The 21,323-nt window shown below is 32.7% G+C and overlaps 2 long non-coding RNA genes across 2 annotated transcripts in view; one reads left to right on the top strand and one right to left on the bottom strand.

The window, feature by feature from the left end:
* LOC127841372 (uncharacterized) overlaps positions 1-20,002 on the top strand; it is a 31,339-nt gene extending 11,337 nt beyond the window's left edge. The window contains exon 2 of the long non-coding RNA XR_008030949.1: positions 16,999-20,002. This is a non-coding gene — a long non-coding RNA (uncharacterized LOC127841372). The remainder of the gene's footprint in view (positions 1-16,998) is intronic.
* On the bottom strand, positions 312-2,022 carry LOC127841373 (uncharacterized). Its single transcript, XR_008030950.1, has 3 exons — positions 1,971-2,022; positions 1,209-1,438; positions 312-348 (listed from the first exon to the last, which is right to left on the bottom strand). It is a non-coding gene; the product is annotated as an uncharacterized LOC127841373 (long non-coding RNA).
* Positions 20,003-21,323: the final 1,321 nt, after the last annotated feature.

Genomic DNA, 21,323 nt, shown 5'->3' with positions numbered 1-21,323 from the left:
TATGTGAAATAAAAGCTTTAGTGTCATAGACCGCAAATATATTGTGCTCTAAAAAAAATGGGCTTTACATATTGTTGACCCATTCGAAATTTAATTCTGTCTGTAAATTCAACAAACATGTAAAAAGGAGATGGCGCATGATTGTTAATGAGACAACTATCCACTAATTCACAACCAATGAACAATTAAAAGTTCTAAACTTGAGTTTCTGTGACACAAACCCATGACAGTATTATAAAACCATGCCAAAATTAATATCATTTCTAAGCATATTTCTAAGCATATTATATATATATATATATATATATATATATATACCTCATTATCTGTATTCTCTTGCGGGTGATCCTGAAAAATTAAGAAACAAATTTATATGATACTCAAGCATTTGTAACTTAACTAGATGTGGATTCCTTATTGCAAGATACATACATGTGTTGTTTGCTTCTGACTTAATGAACAAGATGAATTTCATAAGCGCAAACATGTCCAAGGGGCATGGATACCATTGCCAAACAGATGTAGATGTACATGAATGATAGACTTGTATAGAGGCAAAAAAAATTATCAAAAATTGAAAGGGATTTCAATAATGATAAACTCTCAAATGTATTAACATATGAAAACTTAAACAAAAAAGAAATGTGGTTACTTAAATAAGCGCACTAGCAAATAAATATGATTATTTCAACACGACTCCATAAAAAATCACATCTTTCTAACATGAACAGTTGCAGAAGATATTGTATCATCACCAGACAAATCGTTATATCATAAAGAAGGGATTTTCCAGAAAGTTCTCAGTTACATGACATAATTAAGCTGTGTTCGCTTTTTAGGCAATGCCTATTTTCATATTATGGTATATCTCTATTCTCAGTGTTTCATCTTAATAGTTATGTTACAGTAATGTTTGATATTTGATGTGCCCGATGAGACAGAAATAGAGAAATAAAAAAAAAAGAATTAAAACAAATATTAAAACAAGACATGCTCTATGAGACTTTCATGAGTGAGATGTTTACATTTGTAATGAATGGAAAATAAAAATTAAAACAAATAAGTTATTTGAACATCAATAACCAAACAGCACAATGAAGGTTTTATTTTGAATGTGTGTTTTGGCTATAAAAACAGACTGGCAATGCCATTAATATATAATTCATGTATACAATTTTAGCTAAAATTTCATTTTAAACGTCATATACCTGTATCTTGATAACAACTGTTCCCTGGTACTTTAGTGTCTTAAAATATGTAGGGCTAAATGGGGCAGCTACAAGGTTACGACTCTGGGTGTTGGTGAACAGGCTGAAGTCTTTTCCAGTAAGTCTGGCATAAAGAGAACGGATGTTCTCTTTGAAGTCTGCTTCTGCTAGGTCTAATGAAAACGGATGTGCTTTTCCTTTGCCATCGTGGTAGTATGCAGGCGGAAAACCTTAAGAAAAACAAACTAAGAAATGAAACATAAATTTAAAAAATATGTTTATAACAATGAAAATGATTTTTCAATCTGCTGCAAATGTAGAATTTTGATCAGACAAGGCATATAACATCCTACATTTTATGGAAACTTTACATATAAAGCATATAAATGTAACACGATACCATTGAGTCCCACTTTTGCAAAACAAACTTATCTACAAAGAGTATCTGTCGTAATCCTATGACATAAGGGCACCTAAACTTGTGAAACCAGATGAAATCAGGCCAATTAGAGTTTCTTCAAAGCAGGTTAAGTTATTAATAAGCAATGTTATTGGAGGGTTGAACCATTCTGCCCCACTGAAATCTCTTGACACCAGTCCTGATTTATTTTGTTGGTTTACAATATATGCATTAGACCTCAAAATTTGTAAACCTTTTTCTTCTCATGGATAGGGTGTGGTCTCTCTGACGTTTGCTCCATATCTTTTCTTTTTCATATATGTGTATTTTTTTTTTATTCATTTTAAAAACAAAATATTTACCATAGCCAATTGCTTGGTGTCTCTCTATAGCTGCATCTTGCTTAGAGAACTTTGGCAGCTCACAACCATCTGGCAAAAGGTAAAACTTCAACCTGTTAAAAAAAAAGAATTGGGTCAAATAGATAGCAGTTCCTCTACACATGCAAAACAAATTAAGAGGTCTGCCGAAGGCCTTCTACGAGGGAGAATTCAACTCTCCTTAAGCTCTTAATGACCCAAAACATATACAATGAGTATACTCATAAAACTCTTTCCACCTGAATAAAATGAGAATTGTATAACACAAACAGAGAGAAAACGGACGGACGGACAAGGGTAAAACTTGCATAGATATATGTGCAATCAAGAGGTCCCTGACCTCAGTTCTATAGACTGTTAATGAAGGAGCCAAGTAATTTCAGGCCAAAGAAAAAAAATTGTGTGTTTCGGGTAACGCCTTGAAAAAAATTAGGTAGGGTAGGTAGGTAATTTTTTTTATTTTTAAATTTTTTTTTTACATAGACATAATGGAGCAGAGATGTTGACTTTAACAGTGCTTGTCCAAAAAAGCCAATAAAAAAGTTAGGTGGGGCTGGAAAAGCTAGGTAGGGTCGGGTTACCCTAAACACAGCTAATTTTTTTTTAGGCCTATTTGCAGATTTGTGTTAAGATTCAGTATTAGTTAAAAAAAAAAGGATTCAGTATCATTTCTAATATTTGAAAATCCTCTTTATTATCATGTTTTCTGTAAAATAGTAATTGATAAATGTTTTCTTCAGTGTCATTATTTTTGCAATATAAAATGAAATGGTTTTCATCATCACTGATTCAACAAGATTATTTTTTACATTTAGTACAGTATCTAAAGCTTTGCAGTATTTTTCTATATCTTTACTAATTATTGTCAAAAAAGACACATATATATGGCCAGTCTTAAAAATATCCTTGTTTGTCCTTCCCCTACTCACCAGGTTTTAGTTGAGTAGGTAGGTAGGTTTATTATTATATTTTTTTTAAAGTCTCAATTTTTAATTTTAATTTGAAAGAAAACTGTTTAAAACATGAAAAAAATCAAAGAAATAAAATTTGTGTAAGAACTTTGCAATAAAATTTTATGAGTAGGGGGGCAATTTTGGTGGGTAGGTCGGAGGAGGGCAAACAAACTTAATTTTATTTTAGGCCTATACCAAAATTATTTTTCATGGAGGGGCAAATTCAAAGCAAAATGCATAAATCAACACAGGTATATTTTCTCTTGTATAAACTTAGTTGTTTTTAAAATAGGAATATTCACTGAAAACGTTGAGAGAATATGCAAGGCAGAAATTTTACATGAACATCTAACTATTCCCTCCCCCCCCCCCCTTCCCCAGTTTTTTCTTTAATAGATAAAAGTGCAAAGTAACATCCATACAGGTCAAGGAAGTACAAAAATACATACAGCTTGTACAGCATAAAAGACATATTTTACAATATTGTGATATTTGTAAAATTTTGGACTTGCATGGACCTATCACAGTTCTAACATAAATTGCTATAAAAATCAAATAAAACATTGCTGTCAAAAGTTGAGATCCTGGAGATAAAATACATTTGAGTTGTAGAAACCTTTAAATTGACTCAAGTAAGGATGCAATATTGTCGTTTCCAAAAAATGATTTAGTCCTAAATTCAAGTTTTGTTTGCTATCAAGTATTAACTTGATTTTAACATCAATTTATCAAAATGTGCAAAATTTCCTGAATTGGTCCCCCCCCCCCCCTGGAATATTCTTATACCTTCCAATGTGTGATCATTTATATGAAATTAAGCTATTTCCCGGGTCTTAAACTTCTCAAAAATTTTCTCCTACCTTTACTCCTGACTTAAGTTTTATGGAACTATCATTTATCATGTTTATTCTTCACTAATTCATTTATAAATTGAGTCTGATACCATATGATGGTAGTCGAGGGTGTTAAAACACTGTCTTTGCATAAATGTTTTTATTTTTTTTAATACGAATATGAATTTTCTATTTAAATTTATTTTATTTCATTAAAGGGATTGTCAGAAACTTCAAAGTCATTAATATTTGAATAAGTTTCTTCAACATCGTTGGCAACTATTAAAGGTCATGAAACTCACTGTATAAAAGCAATTTTGATCAAGGTTCTATTTTCATTCAAAGGATTCCTTTAGGATTCCATTACAAAAAAAAACAACAACATGTGACTATGATTATCAAAAGCTCTCATGCAGGAAAATTACAAGCAGTGTTAACCCATAACCATATTACAGCATCTTTTAGCTGTTTTTTCACACAAGGACTTGTTGGATGACTTGTGGAGACCACTATTTTTTGAAATTCCCTGTTTTTCTCTTGGATGGAGTGTGGTCTCTATGTAACTGATCCCATATAATATCTTTCCACTTGCATACTAACATAATATATATCTGTTTAATCATTTTATCGAAGCGTTATGGCTTAAGTGATGTTATTGACTAAATTTTGACAAAACTAAAACACCCAAAAAATAAAATTGCTACTTACCAACTGACATCTTGAATTCAGGATAATTATGATCAAGCAATTGAGTGGTGGTTTATTTATAAGAAAAAGATGAAGCCATACTATGACTTAGCTTGTGGAATGTCATATGGCCTTCTTTTTAAGAAAACAACCCATGTGTAATCAAGGGGTACCCTTCAATTAACTAGACAATTACCAATACTGTTAAAACAACAACAAAATGTTGGTTGTTTTTAAAAAGGGAACTGAAATAACAAATACAGGATATGAAAGACAATTAACGAGCAATCACTGATCCTCATGACATTTTTAATACTGTATTATGGATTCGTTTGTTACCATTGCAATATTTACACACTCATAAAAAAATATAAATTGTTAACTGCTGCACTAAAACAACAATTAAATTCTTAATTAGGTTTATTTTGAATCTCATCAAACAATATAGGATAATATTTCGGAAGAACGAATGACATTTAACAAATGCATACATTAGTTCTTTTAATTAATATCTAAACTGGGAATATATACTGAATATATGTCTCTGTCTAAACTATTTATTTCTAAAGGGGAAAAATCAGAACACTTAAGTTAGATATGTTTCTAAATAATATGTTAACAGTACATTTTTTTCTTTTTTTACATTTAAAATTATTTTAAAAGACAATAGTGCACTCAGACTTAAAATATCACCTGGGTAATTTCTGATATGTGTACTTTTTGGGATTGTTTACTTATAAGTTCACTGCCAATACTGAGATACTGGAGACTGTTTTTTTTCCATTTAAATACTAAAATCAAAGCCAAAATTTACATGTATAGAATATAATTAAGTTGGATTCGGTGACACGATATAATCTTTAATTTCTACCTGGGACATATAATATAGTCCCAGTTTCTACATACAAGCTGGTATGACTACTCGTATACAAGACAAGTTATTACTACAGGTAAATGCGATATGACCCGGAAATATATAGACGGGCGGATCGTTTTTGGTGTTTATTGCATAGTTACTGACTGTCAGCAAAATTTGATGATGAAAGGGTGTTTTGAATGTTATTCCAGACTAAAACAAATTTTAGCTGACTTAAGATTCTAATCCAAATTTATAATATCTGTATTTTTTGCTCGTACCACATGGCAATCTTTTTCTTCCGACCTCGGGCATGAATTTATTAACAAACCTGACAACCAATCAAAACGCTTGTTTCATATGCTTATTTTCGGACGCGAGTTTTGACTTAACGATAATTAATAATTCAACTTAAGTAAAAATTTTATTACTTAAGTAATAATTAAATACAATTAACGATGCGAAAGCACTTAAATTAATTTTAAGCAGCGTTAAATGCAATTTAAGTAACTTAACGGTAATAAAAATCAATTTTTGTTGTTCGGGCGCACTTAACGAGTTAAACTAAGTTTTTCTCTGCTTAATTCATTTTTCTCACATAAATAGAAAATAACTCTTCTTAACTACTTAATGCATTTAGTAGCGTTAATTCGAATTAAGTTACTTAAATTGAGTTTAAGTAGTGAAAAACTAAGTTTAAGTTACTTAAACTTAGTTTTTCTCTTTTTTGTGGTTCAGGCGTGCCATATAAGTAATAATTAAATACAATTAACGATGCGAAAGCACTTAAATTAATTTTAAGCAGCGTTAAATGCAATTTAAGTAACTTAACGGTAATTAAAATCAATTTTTGTTGTTCGGGCGCACTTAACGAGTTAAACTAAGTTTTTCTCTGCTTAATTCATTTTTCTCACATAAATAGAAAATAACTCTTCTTAACTACTTAATGCATTTAGTAGCGTTAATTCGAATTAAGTTACTTAAATTGAGTTTAAGTAGTGAAAAACTAAGTTTAAGTTACTTAAACTTAGTTTTTCTCTTTTTTGTGGTTCAGGCGTGCCATACATACAGCATGTTAACTCATTCCATACTACAGCCTTATCTCTAAGCAACCCCAATCAGTTATAGCCTTATCTTCCATTAGATAATCAGTACCCTCATCAGCTCTAAATGCCTGACAGATTATCTGTTTATTGATACCTTTATGGGTGTGAAAAAGGTTGTTTTTTAGGTGTTGTTACTTTGTTGACTGATTGTGTGACAAATATTTTATTATTATATTTCCCATTTAAAAATAAATATAGTAATTTTATAAAAATTTCGAAATCTTGCATAACTTATCAAATAAAACAATTAGATTATTTCCAAATAATGTATCCAATCCCATTATTATTTATTTATACACTTTTTACAAATACAACAAATGTATAAACTGTTTTAATGAATAAAATCAATCTTAAATAAAACATAAACACAGAATAAATTATTTAATGACATAAAAACAATAATAAGATAATGTTAATAATAAGATATTGTTAATAACAAAAACAAACATCAATAGATAAAAAGCACAGTTATGTTTCAATTGCAAGTAATTTTATGAAAAAAAGAAAGAAATTCTGAGAACATCTTAATATGCTTTTATTAGAACTTCATAAAAATAAAAAAGAATACAAATAACTATCCTTAGAAAACAGATATTTGTAATTACTAAATCCTAAACAAACAGCAAAAGATAAAAAAAAATTGTCTAGGGAGCAGGGGTGAATTGTCTAGGGGGTGAATTGTCTCCTCGGGGTGAATTGTCTTGGGGTGAATTGTCTCGCTTCCGGGGGGAAGATCAAGGGCAATAGTTTCACAAGTGAAGAAGCTGGCCTTGTCTTTGGTTTTATTTTCAATGCATGTTGCCTTAGCGCTATGTTATGACACTGACACAAATAGGCGTTCTTGTGTCACTTTCTGTTTTGATGAAATGGATTTGACTGTTTGCTGCCTTTCGGAACTTGAAATTTGGGCAAAAATATATCCCCTTCCCCCTTAACCCTTTGCATGCTGGGAAATTTGTCGTCTGCTAAAATGTCATCTGCTGAATTTCTAAAATTAGCATTTTCTTTGATTCTTTTCAAAGAATACTATCAGAATAGCAAACAGTTTGGATCCTGATGAGACGCCACGTTTTGCATAGGCCTTTAAAATTCGGTTCCCGCACTGAAAGGGTTAATGAATGTTATCCACTTTTATAATTGATTTTTTTGTTGTTGGTATTGAATGTATTTACTACAACAAAAATTTTGTTGGTCAAATGTTGAAAAAAATCCATTAATTGAACAATGATGAAATTATTCACATACTTAAGTGCAATTCAGTGTCGTTACAGTACTGTAGATTTCGTCTGTGTGGTTAATCAAGTGTATCTACTGTAGATTATTTTAAATTTATTGAACATCATTTTTCACACCTGAGGATGTTTACGTCTGCTGCATCTTAGGCTTGAATGCCACAGGTTGTGAACAAATGTGTGCATGTGTGCATATATTTTATTTCTTAGTTCCTTCCTCACCTGAATAATTACATGACAGTGTGTGATGATGAATATGTATTATCATGTTTATGACAATGTGTTGACCTGGAGCTCCTGCAGTTAAGACTCAAAATGTGGGAAGAATTTTCAATATTAAGAGCTTAATTCTATGCATTAATCTCTGACTCACTGAAAAACATATTTTAAAGTTGACACGGTCATGTGCCATGTGGATCAACCAGAGTACCTAATTTAAGCTCCACCTATATCGTATTGTCACCACCGAAACAATTTACATGGACCCTGGTCCCAGAATGGAAATCGAATACTGGTTGCTGGTGTGACTGCACCAAATTGGCCTTTATTATCAGGCGATCAATTACTTGTAAATGAAAATCTACGGTGGAAACTTTTTCGCATTATAATTATTATTAATATTTATTATTGTTACAGTTACATGTAAGTTGTGTCAATACCATCAGTGAATTCGTAGAAATATGGGATATTACGTAACCAAATGCATTGATGGTGTGTACATCACAATTTCAGCAAAAAAAGATTTTTCAGATACCAAATAGACAATTTTATGTGTTAAGTTTCTTTTTGATAAATTAATGCAGTTGTTTTTTACTAACAATATAATATCACCACTATTGAATGCCCATAATCTATGAGCTGTTAGTTTGTTAGTTTCCATTTTTATTTAATGTCATTTATTAATATAAAAAATCCAAATAGTGCCTTATGCCCTCTTAAATACATGCATCCAGTCTTATCTTATTTTGTCACCTTAGACCCCTAGAGAGCACAGTCACCCACGGTTTATTAGATTACAATCAGTAACACAGTAACTGATAAGCTGAAGGACACACTCCACACAAATATCTTATTATCTTCAGGTCAAACAATCTCGAGATTTGAGGTTTTTTTATTAATTTTAAATGAATACGAAATAAGTTGTTTTTTTATTGAGGAAAACAAGTATTATAATAATTGTTTTAAACAATGTGTTGGCATGGTAAATCTATCAGTTGTATTTGATTTAATTATCGAGAACAATGGGCTAATGAATCTGCAGATTAATTTCACAAAGACAATATTATCAGTTTTAAATACATAGTTTTATTTGTTTGTAATATTACTGGCAATCTTCTTAGTTTTTTACTACAAATCCTTACTTTTTGTTTATCCCTTTACCCCTTAGATACGTATTTTGACGCATTTGTAGTCACTTAGAAAGTTATATTTAGTTAAAGACCTTTCTTACTAGATCCAAGTTTTAAAGGCTTCATTTCCAACCCTAAGATACTGATGAGCAGCAAACAGCATAAAACCTGAACAGCCTGCGTTTTATTCACAGGCTGTTCTGAAGTTATACTGTTTGCACATAGCCACATTCACTTTGCTTTTGTGTGGGAAAGGGTTAAACAAGTGTTATATTTTTATGCTGCCCGAAATAAAATTTTGGCGGAGCATATAGTGGCCAGTTTGTCCTTTCTTCCTTCCTTACTTCTTTCCGTCACACTTTTGTTACGGTTTCTCATAGCGCCTTCAACACTTTACCGATCTCTTTCATATTTGGCATGTAGGTACCTTGCATGGACCTCTACCTTTTGATGAGGTTTAAGGTCACTGGGTTCAAGGTCAAGGTCACCGAGGCTAATAATAGATTTTCTGTCACGCTTTTGTTACAGTTTCTCATAGGGCCTTCACTACTTTACGGATCTCTTTCATATTTGGCATGTCTAAGGTACCTTGCATGGACCTCTACCTTTTGATGAGGTTTGAGGTCACTGGGTTCAAGGTCAAGGTCACAGAGGCCTAATAATAGATTTTCTGTCACGCTTTTGTTACAGTTTCTTATAGGGCCTTCACTACTTTACTGATCTCTTTCATATTTGGCATGTAGGTACCTTGCATGGACCTCTACCTTTTGATGAGGTTTGAGGTCACTGGGTTCAAGGTCAAGGTCACAGAGGCCTAATAATAGATTTTCTGTCACGCTTTTGTTACAGTTTCTCATAGGGCCATCCGCCTTCACTACTTTACCGATCTCTTTCATATTTGGCATGTAGGTACCTTGCATGGACCTCTACCTTTTGATGAGTTTTTAGGTCACTGGGTTAAATGTCAAGGTCACCGAGGCTAATTATATATTTTTCCGTCACACTTTTGTTACAGTTTTTCATAGCGCCTTCAATATTTTACTGATCTCTTACATATTTGGCATGTAGGTACCTTACATATATAGACCTACCTTTTGATGACGCTTGATGTCATTTGGGGTCAAGGTCACCGAGGCTAATAATAGATTTTTTTAGGTGGTTATTAACACATAGATTGACAAAGCGCATCATCGGGGAGCATCCATCGTTTTCAACGATACTTGTTGTTAGGAGTTTACTAAGGAGTTATAATGCTAGGGTCAAAAATGATTGAAAAAGTACCAAACAAATATTTGTGCAAATGGGGTGTCACTGGGCCAATTGTTGTACTGCTCATTTGACACTTTACAGTAAAACTTGTTGTTCAATGTCATAAGTTGGCAGTCATTTAGTCCAGCCCAAAAAAGGGACCTTTTACATAATTCAATATTCAGACTCATAATTTAAGATTCAATGTGACAGACTTTCAATTGATTTAAGGGCTTCTAAATGCTCACACCTCACATCAAAGATGATAAATAGTCTCTGGAAAAAACACAATGGGATTTCAATCAGGCAACATTCATTTTAATTTGTTCCCAGCATTTCATAAGCACTTTTTATATTGATCATTAAAATGTTCATCACAATCCATAAATAAACATTTAAAATGTATTTACAATTTCTTTTGAACATTCTGAGAATCTCCAAATGCTTTGTGACACTATTTCCAATATTCTATCAGAAATTGTGTTTTTGTTTAGTCTCTTTTTAATTCACCGTAGGGTGTGATGAAGATACAAAAAAGTATGTCAAGGGAAGCTCTGATTTTCTCATTAATTATTTCAAGATAAAAGAGTTGTACATTTCATGCAAATTATATATGCTTCAAAACATTAAGGGTATTGCACATGCTTGATAATAGTTTCTTTGTGTCTCACATCACTGAAGCACAAGCTGCTATCTACTGTTGTGCAAATGTCAAATTTTAAATCTAATTTCATTTTTACCTGAAGTATTTAGTACAAAGACCATTTCATAATTATTTGATGAGTTGATAAAACTTTTTACCTGAGAAATGGGGTTATATTTTCAATAAGTTGCCAGTAGCAGACATGGGGTAATCATAATTGTTAATCTGTTATCATCATGATTATTAATTGATTACTTTTTTCATTAATCATGGATTGATCATTAATTATAGCTTTTGTATTACTTAAATAATAATTTTATAGATTACCTCTACAAGGTCATTACTCATTATTATTTTATGATTATGATTACTTTTGACCAAAAAGCAGATTCAATTTCAATTCATGAAGACAAATGACACATTAACAACATCAGATACTTGCCAACTTATCATGTAGTTAATTACTCAAGTGGTGTAGATCTCTGATAGCTCTCGGTCCAAGGGGTATTTCAAGGGATTAAGTCTGAACAATAGTTCTTATTTGGAACTTGCCTACAACTGGTTTTTCCGCAAATTTACATGAGGTACAAATAAAATTGACCTAGATCCACGGGAATGCGTATTGTTATTCCCCTACAGGTGAAAATGGTGGGGACTTATGGTTTTTGCTCTGTCTGTCAGTCAGTCAGTCACACTTTTCTGGATCCTGTGATAACTTTAAAAGTTCTTCATATTTTTCATGAAACTTGAAATTATGGATAGATGGCAATATGGAGATTATGCACGTCATTTCATTTTGTTCCTACGTCAAGAATTCTGGTTGCTATGGCAACAAATAGATTAGAAATATTGCTGAAAATAGTGGATCCTGCGATAATTTTAAAAGTTCTACATATTTTTTCATGAAACATGGATAGAAGGCAACATGGAGATTATGCATGTCAATTCATTGTGTTCCAATGTCAATAATTCTGATTGGTATGGCAACAAATAGACTAGAAATATTGCTGAAAATGGTGGAGTTTCATCGGTATTGGACTTATATTGCTTGGAAATAGTCTTGTTCAAACTAAGCAAGTACGGTACCAGAATATTAATGTGACACTAGGGTCATAATGGTAAAAAGTTTATTGTACCTAACGATTAGTGGAGTTCCGAATACAGTCTATTGCATTGATGATCTGCATTTATGCAAAAAATAAGTGTTGGAGCTTAATTAGGTGTGGGAACAGTTAAGTAATCAGTCAAATAATTGATTTCATGAGAATTTTAGTGAACCATGTTAACCCATGTATACAAGTTACATTTTGAAAAAGCAATTCATGCAACTTCTGCACCAGTGGAGAGACTCTGGCATTTTCTTTCCTTTCTGATAGAAGTTGAATGAGTGACCGCACTTTTCAAATGCCCATGAACATCAAATGCAATAATCGTGCAGTACTATGCATCTTTCTTTTTTGTGCAAGTTAATAGGATAAGAATTAAGGGTGTCACGGTACTGTGTGGGACGGTATATCGTAATAGTCTCCTCTCAGTACAGTGCATGATACGCCTTCGAGTGCGTATGGTACGGTACATCATTTTTCATATGCGCCAACGCGCCAAGTAAACTTTTAATGTTTGGATGTTGTAACAATACGCGGCAAGAAATATTCCATTGGCGCAATCAATAAAATATGTGGCACAGTAATTGGATCAATGTTAACGGAAATTCTCCCAATATCATCTCATATCACATTTTTAAATGACAAATTTTGTAATCATGAATTTAAAATAAAATTACATTTTTTACAAATTAAAGAAATGAATGTATGTAGAGGTCTTTAAATAAAATTGAAAAAATGGTTTAAAATGGTTTGTATGTTGTTTCCATCTGACAATACGTATCCCGGTACATATTGTATCGTACACACTGTACCGCGATACGTATAGTAATGAAGGGGAGCGTATCGTGACACCCTTAATAAGAATAAGATTTTTTTATAGATGAACAGTGGTTGATAAAGGGTCTAGAAGCCCAAATATTATTAAATGCATGAATTAATACATTTGTAATCAATTTGATCACTTTGGTTGAGATTACCAATTAATAATATATCAATGAAAAAAAACATTAATCATGTTAAAAAATAAGTTAAAATCATTAATTTCATTGATTTTTTTTCGAGTAATTGACCACATGTCTGCCCAGTTGCAACTGAGAGTAACAATCTTTTGTGACATAGACATTTTGCTTCACTTCATTATAAGAGCTATCACACTGCAGTTTATAAATTAACTGATAAGATAAGCTATTGGGGGACATCACCGACCCCAGTAGACAGATTATCTCCAGAGCCAATTAAATATGCAGGTTTTGTTTTTTGCTATAATTAGCACATGCTTAACAGTTACATGTATATGTTTCAATTGTACTTTCTCGTGGAAGCTGTCTAAGCCAGCTTTTCACCTTACCTGACCTTTGTAAGACAGACTGTCCAATAAAATTTCCTGCGGCTAGACACAAATAAAGACACTTCATTTATTCCATTGGCTGATTTGAGCGATATATATATATGGTATGTCAATAAAAGATTCTTATTGTGTTTTCAACAATATCATGAAAATATTATTTTTGATTATTTCACCATATTGACGTTGCCAAATGTGTGGGGAATGCTTGCAAAAAAATAATAATGTTATAATATATTATACATTTTTGGAAGTAGTTTAAGTATTTCTTTGCATCAATAGAAAATAACATAAAATAATGACCACTTAAACATTAAAATTATTGTAATCCGAACAAGATGTAGCCCCCCCTCCATAGCAATTGCTGTGAGGGGTAACAAACACCTAGACATTAAACCCGGGGGGGGGGGTGAGGTGTTCCGCTGAGACTTGCGAAATGTGACCCATTTTTATACTGGAACTCTGATAAAGTAGACCCATTTTGATACAAGATTTTTTTTAAAGCATACCCATTTGTATACGACAACATTGAGAATGTGGACCCATTTCAATACAAGAAGTTTTATAAACTGGATCCATTTAAATACTAGAATTTGATAAAGTGGACATATTTCATACTTGAATTTTAATTTCTGTCATATCAATACAGAATACTTATTGAATTTGCTATTATATCTTTCCCGCTACTGAAATTTACTTTTTGATACCCATTTAAATGGTGTGCGTTAAAAATGCCAGAGGTTAAAATGCCATAGGTAAAAATGCCAGAGGTAAAAATGCCAGCGGTAAAAATGCCAGAGGTAAATTGGTAAAAATGCCACAGGTAAAAATGCCATAGGTAAAAATGCCAGACGTTATATAGTAAAACAGATTTTTGAGCAATATTTTTTAAGGATATTGAGTATTGTACGGAAACATTTTTTTTTTAATTGAACATGTTGTTAATGGTTGGGAATTTGTGTTTCTTTGATGAATCGGTCATTAAAGAAAACTTGTTAAATTCATTGTAAAAGGATATTGAGTATTGTACGGATACATTTTTTTAATTAAACATGTTGTTTGAGAATAATGTGTCAGTAATACATGTTATTTTATATTGTATTCTAAAGATTCACATGCTTTTTTTAAGAAATGAAAGATTCAAATGTGTCTTATTCATATTGTTTCTGTGTCTTAAATGTGTCTTATTTATATGTGACTACGTGCTTATTTTTGGAAGAAATGAAAGATTCATATGAGTCATATTTGTATTTTATCCATGTCTTAAATGTGTCTTATTTAAGACTACATGCTATACCGCCAGTGCGATGCAATAGATCTTATTTCTTAATCTCCATTTTCACACTTAGCGCTGTCTTTAATAAGGCTACCTCTATTTCAAGGACAGATTACTGAAAACTAAATAAAAAGTACAACGGTGATGTTGATCCATGTTGATGTTGATTCTAGCTAGATCATATTTAAGTAAATAATATTAGTTCGGAATTATACAATTGCGTATGCTATGCTTAGAATATATAGACATTTATTAACATTTATTAACTGTACTGATATCCACATCAAATAATGATTTTACCTGTATTATTTGCCATTGAACGCGTATTTAAAATAATAATGGTAAATAAAACGGACGCTTGCAATAATTGTCATTTACTTTTTCAAACGGTATAAATATAAGACAATGGTAGAGCGTTTACTATTTATTGAAGTTTTTTTAAGGTACACAACAATTTAGCAATAAATTAAATCAGTTATTTTGGCAGTAAATCCAATTTTTCCAGTACAGTAGCCAGGTGCCTGTGTATTGAGCTAATAAGATAGTGATCAACACAGCAGGTTGCTAATACACAGTGTAGACTTCCCCTGACTTTGATTCGAGCACAATAAATCCCAATATTATAAAATTAACAGAACAGAACAGCGAGTTCATTTGCGACATAAGCATATACAGCTAAACATCAAACTACCATAATAATAAATACACAATACACATGCATCAAAATAACACCAAAAATATGTTTATGCATTTTGTTCAAATATATGACTTGTGAGAATGTATGATGTAAGAGAAAGCTCTTTCTGTTTTAACAAAGTTAAGCGAATTTTTAAAATCAGCAATTGATAAAGAAAAAAAATACAGTTAGATGTTATGTACAAAATTTTAGTTGTGGGGGGAAAATTTACTCTCTAAAAAATCTTTATATTATCTGCTCTAAGTTTAAATGCTGTAATTAGCAAGACGTATCAATACATACCTCATTTGATAATCAATCTATAATATTATGCATTTATATATAAGCAAATTTCTGATTTCAATAGTTTTATGGTTTCCCATATTTATGCCCCCTTCAAAGAAGAGGGGGTAGATTTTTTGTACATGTCGGTCAGTCCGTCCGTCCACCGAATGGTGATGTATATCATTTAATGTATATCAAAGTTATAATGGCAGACACAGTATGGTGCCAGATAAGAGATTAGCGTTCCCCAATTAAATCAACTTTTTATAATAATTTAAACATTTATAATTTGACTTCATTCTCATTCACAATCTTACTTTGTGTAAATTAGTATAAATAATGGTTTGTTTATTTTGTGTAGTTAAAATCATCGAAGAATGTGCTTAATTAAAAAAGTGCTTCAGTTTTATAAGTTAAGGAAAGTTTTAATAAATTGATCATTTAATATATGATTTAATTTATAAATTTAGTTTTGAAACAAGAGTCATTTAATAATTAAGATAAGAATTTAATTAATAATTTAATTTTAATCCATTGATCAAGGAATATTAAATCTAAGAATTTAATTTAAACAGGTGCTTGTTGATCAATTTATAATAAAGGAAGATAATTTAATAAGGTGTCTTAGCTCAGGTAATATTAAATAACACACAATACCTGGAAATAAGACAGCATTTTGTCTTATTACCAGTTATTGTGTGGTGTAAATGGTGGAGTGGTTGTTTATTGTCTTTCTGTGTTCATTTGCTGAAATATGACAATGAATTTATAAAAATGAAGCTCATTCTATTACAAGAAAAGGAATTTTGTATAATGGAAGAGTTTTTAAGTTACAATATTCATGTAACACACATAAATCCTATTTTAAAGGTAACTGGCCGTCAACTGCAGTAGTCTGTTATATCTTATGGAGAAATTGCCATTATTACATTATGCAGTAACAAGTCAACTAAACAGCCTGAATGTTGTTGGGTTAAAATGGTTAAAATGCTGATAGAAAGAAAAAGAATTCACATATGAAACATTATAAATTGCATGCTTATGTGCCTTCTTTATAAATTCCATGAGGCCTTTATATTTTATGCCCCCGGTAGGGTGGCATGTAGCAGTTGAACTGTCAGTATGTCAGTCTGTCCGTCCGTCCGAAAAAAAAATTAACGTTGGCCATAACTTTTGCAATATTGAAGATAGCAACTTGATATTTGGCATGCATGTGTATCTCATGAATCCGCACATTTTGAGTGGTGGAAGTTCAAGGTCAAGGTCATTCTTCAAGGTCAAAGGTCAAATTGCGGCGCAGTAGGGGGCATTGTGTTTCTGATGAACACATCTCTTGTTTTATCTAAATTTAGAATAGCATATAATACATTTCATATTATTTGGTGTTCATCTGATATGCTCATTTGTATTTTCAGTTTGGCCATGCCCAGGAGGGAGTGACTGAGTTATGGGGTGCAGAAGAAGCACAAGCCATCTCGACATGATGAATCATCCCCAACAGCGCTTGAGGATGGTTTCCTGCTCAATGAGGATGAATCCATAACTGAGAACTGAGGATGATACTTCTCTCAACACTGCATTGTATGAAGACAAAGCAACTCAGTGTGGTTAGTCATCCTCAACAACAGAACCAGACTAAGCTGACGTTGGAGACTGTCAAGTTGAGATCACTGTGCCTATCAGGGTTGAGTGTAACATACTGAACGAAGTGATCCAAAGCAATTTATTGTCAATACGCACGCTAGAGACCTGGACATTCGCTTTTTACATTCAGATCAAAGCATGGCAAAACATATTTAAGGATGAAAGTATGTGTTAATGAAGCAGGACACACTACTGAACATGTTCATGGTTAGGAAGTTGCCCAGAACCATTTTTTGTGGGAACAAATTTCTAGTGATTATCTTTTTGCCCTTTAGCTCACCTGAGCACAATGTGCTATTGGTGAGCTTTTTTGATCGCCTTTTGGCAGTCGTAGAGTGCGTGTTGTGTGGCGTCAACATTTGCCTTGTAAACAATCTTGAGGCAACATTAATTGTCCAAACTTCATGAAATTTGGTCAGAACATTTTTCCAAATGAAATCTTGGACAAGTTAAAAAATTGTTCCGGTTTATTGTCCGTCATTATGAAACTTGGTCAGAAGATTTGTCAAAATGATATCTTGGGCAAGTTCAAAAATGGTTCCGGTTGGTTCAAAAACATGGGCACCAGGGGGTGGGGCATTTTTCCTTATATGTCTATATATAGCTGTAGAAAAACCTGGTATCCGGACAATTGCTCCTACAGACAATCGCTCCTACGCTAAATTTGACAGGGCGGACGGTCGCTCCTACGATGTTTTGACAGGGCGGACAGTCGCTCCTACGATGTTTTGACAGGGCGGACAGTCGCTCCTACGATGTTTTGACAGGGCGGACAGTCGCTCCTACATTATTTTGCCAACCCGGACAATCGCTCCTACATTATTTTGTCAACCCGGACAGTCGCTCCTACATTATTTTGACTCCACGGCAAAATGTAGTGTACGCCGATCAAAGGCTAACACCTATGATTAACCGACAATTAAAATTGCCAACTTGTGTGGAAAAATGCGAAATAAGCCAGATATTTAAATTTGAAATCGAAAATGTCTGTACATTTGAATTCGCCAGCATGTTGCATTTCATGAATTTTGTATTCAATGTATAATTGTTCTTGTCTATTTTGTGTTATTGTAACATATACATATAACATTTTATCAATATATTACAATTCAACACATACAAAAATCGTTCAGTATTTTAATAATCATAGAAATGCCGATTAAGAAATTTTTCAGTGTCATATCAATCAATGGGTCAAATGTGAAAACAATGACCTAGCCAATTGTTTACTAACCTTAATTCACTTTAAAGGGATCTTTTGACGGTTTGGTAAATTGACAAAATTGAGAAAAGTTGTTTCAAATTCGCAAATTTTCGGTTTAGTTATGATATTTGTGAGGAAACAGTATTACTGAACATTTGCCATGGTCTATTATAGTCATTATATGCATCGTTTGACGATTTAAAAACCTAAAAATTATTAAGCGTTGCAACGCGAAGCGATTGAATAATTTGGAAAGTTCTAGTGATGTCGTTTAAATTTGTGAAACTACGATGATATAAGGTATAAAATACGCATCTTATGTATCCTTGGCAGGATAGCTCAGTTGGCTAATGCGTTTTTACTTAGAGTCCTGCTGCGGGCTACTTTTGTTTTCCTTTTTTAAATTTTATTTTTGATTTTTTACTGGAGCTTTTAAAATTTAATGTTTACATTTATCAATATAAAGCATTTAATGACAAACTTCAAAACATGCCAAAATCTGTGAAAAGGCCCCTTTAATGTGACGCCATTCTGTAATCTTTATGCACGGTTCGCTCATCATAGGTGTCAAAGTGGTCATTATCAATTGATACTACCATTGTTGTTATAGCAATTATTGATTTAATGCGGTTTTTATGTTTATTCCATTCGCAAAATGGCACTTATTCCAATAAATGTAATATCGGAACGAATGTCCCTGATAGGAATAATGTAGGAACCATTGTCCAAAGTGCCCTTATAACTACCTTATATTTACAGAATCGACAAACTGTAACATAGTTTGTCAGTAAGTAAATTAATTAATTAAAATCAAATTGATCGGCTCATGTTAAATTGGCTTTCTGTTAACAGGTTGGCAATTTTAATTGTTGGTTAATTAAAGGTGTAAGCCTTTGATCAGCGAATAATATGTTTTGCCGTGGAGTCAAAAATAATGTAGGAGCGATTGTCCGGGTTGACAAAATAATGTAGGAGTGATTGTCCGGGTTGGCAAAATAATGTAGGAGCGACTGTCCGCCCTGTCAAAACATCGTAGGAGCGACTTTCCGCCCTGTCAAAACATTGTAGGAGCGACTGTCCGCCCTGTCAAAACATCGTAGGAGCGACTGTCCGCCTTGTCAAATTTAGCGTAGGAGCGATTGTCCGTAGGAGCGAATGGCCAGGATTCGAAAAACCTTTTTAACACTCTATAGAGTGTCCCAATGATATCATGAAAAACATGGCCACCAAGGGGCGGGGCTTTTTTCCTTACATGACTATGGTAAAAACATGTTAACACTCTCAGTCGCATTTATAGTCCAATCTCCATGATGAAAAATTCTTATGTGATTATGAATTTTCTTCAGCAACATTAATACCCTGCCCCATACGATAATGGCTCTTATGCTTACATGTTTGTTGCCTGCATCACTGCAGAATATTAGCTGTTTTCTCCTGATATGTTATTAATTTTGTAATATCAACAACTTGCTTAATACGTGTAATAAATTGCTTATTTTTATGCCAGGTGTATTGATATGTGTTTATGAATGATTAAGTTTTGATGAAATATCATTAAATTGTAAAAACTATGTTCATGCATTCTTTTATTGCACAGACTAAAATTGTTACTACAGAGGTTTACTTAGAGACTGTATCACATAAATGGTTGCATAAGCTCCTTTGTAGAAGCCGGAACACATTTCATTTAGTTTATCATTATGTACATAAGGGGACATACTTTTATAGTTTTGATTGTGCTTTTTAACAACACATGGAATCCATATGTTCTTTTCATTAACTTTTTGCATTCTGGGCACTCATACACAACGGACTGATTAATGTCCTCAACAAATTCACTATCACAATGTTCATCCTCGTCACCCCATGACACAAAATCCGCCTAAGACATGTTGAAGAAAAACAGAAAAGTCACTTAATAACTTGATCGATATGCTAAATATCGGAGAATGGCACAGTATACAGGTCTGAAGATTTCTATACATATACTCTAGGTTGTAATGTTATTTATTATTGGTAAAATTGTGCATTGAATTGAGCGGTAATTTAAGAGAGCAAAGAACACAAACAGCAGATTAGAGCAGACCAAGAACAGATTCTCTCCATTAAGAAGAAAAACTTGTTCAGAGATTTATTCAAATTATACTACAGGTAAATGGCATTCGGATTATTCAAATTTGAAAAATGCAATTAAAATGAAAAACACAAACCTAATTAAAACAACCTATTATTAGTTGTTTGTCGTAAGATTCTTATCGCTCCTTTATCTCATTACAAAGGCCATCTTTATATACCGGTAAGCATTGTTGTTTTTTTTCAAACTGGAGCCAGATAAAATCGCTTAATAAAACAATGCGGCATGTGATTTATTTTAATTGACACATTACCGTTGAGTGATAATACCGCATACATTCTCATTTTAATAATACATAACATATTTGTTTCAAATCGCAAAATCTGGAATGCGAAAGCGAGTTTTAGAAATGTTGATAAGCGTGTTTACTACCGTTGCAACCGTCAAACAGTTGCGCGTTTAAACCTATCTTGCCAAAACCACTGGATGCGCGAGAGTTTGCCGATATTTGGCGAGCTGCCTATCTCTGTTATCTATGTCTCTGATAAAACTAATTACTGCTGTGTTGTTTTTTTCATCCTTTCCATTTGTCTCTTTTATATGTCTGTCAAATACAGGGCATATTAAGGCTCGATTGGTCATTGTCGGCTCGGGTACTACTTACATGTACCCCGGGTACTCTTAAGTATACTTACATGTACCCCGGGTACGGTAAATATACTAAAACGTACGCGGGAAATTTTAAGCTGAATCGGTCGTTGTCGGCTATTTTTATGTCCCCCACTTTAGTAGTGGGGGACATATTGTTTTTGCCCTGT

The sequence above is a fragment of the Dreissena polymorpha genome, chromosome 8, assembly GCF_020536995.1.
Source record: "Dreissena polymorpha isolate Duluth1 chromosome 8, UMN_Dpol_1.0, whole genome shotgun sequence".
Taxonomy (NCBI): domain Eukaryota; kingdom Metazoa; phylum Mollusca; class Bivalvia; order Myida; family Dreissenidae; genus Dreissena; species Dreissena polymorpha.
The sequence above is the reverse complement of the archived record's forward strand: the minus strand, read 5'-3'. Positions and strand labels throughout refer to the sequence as shown.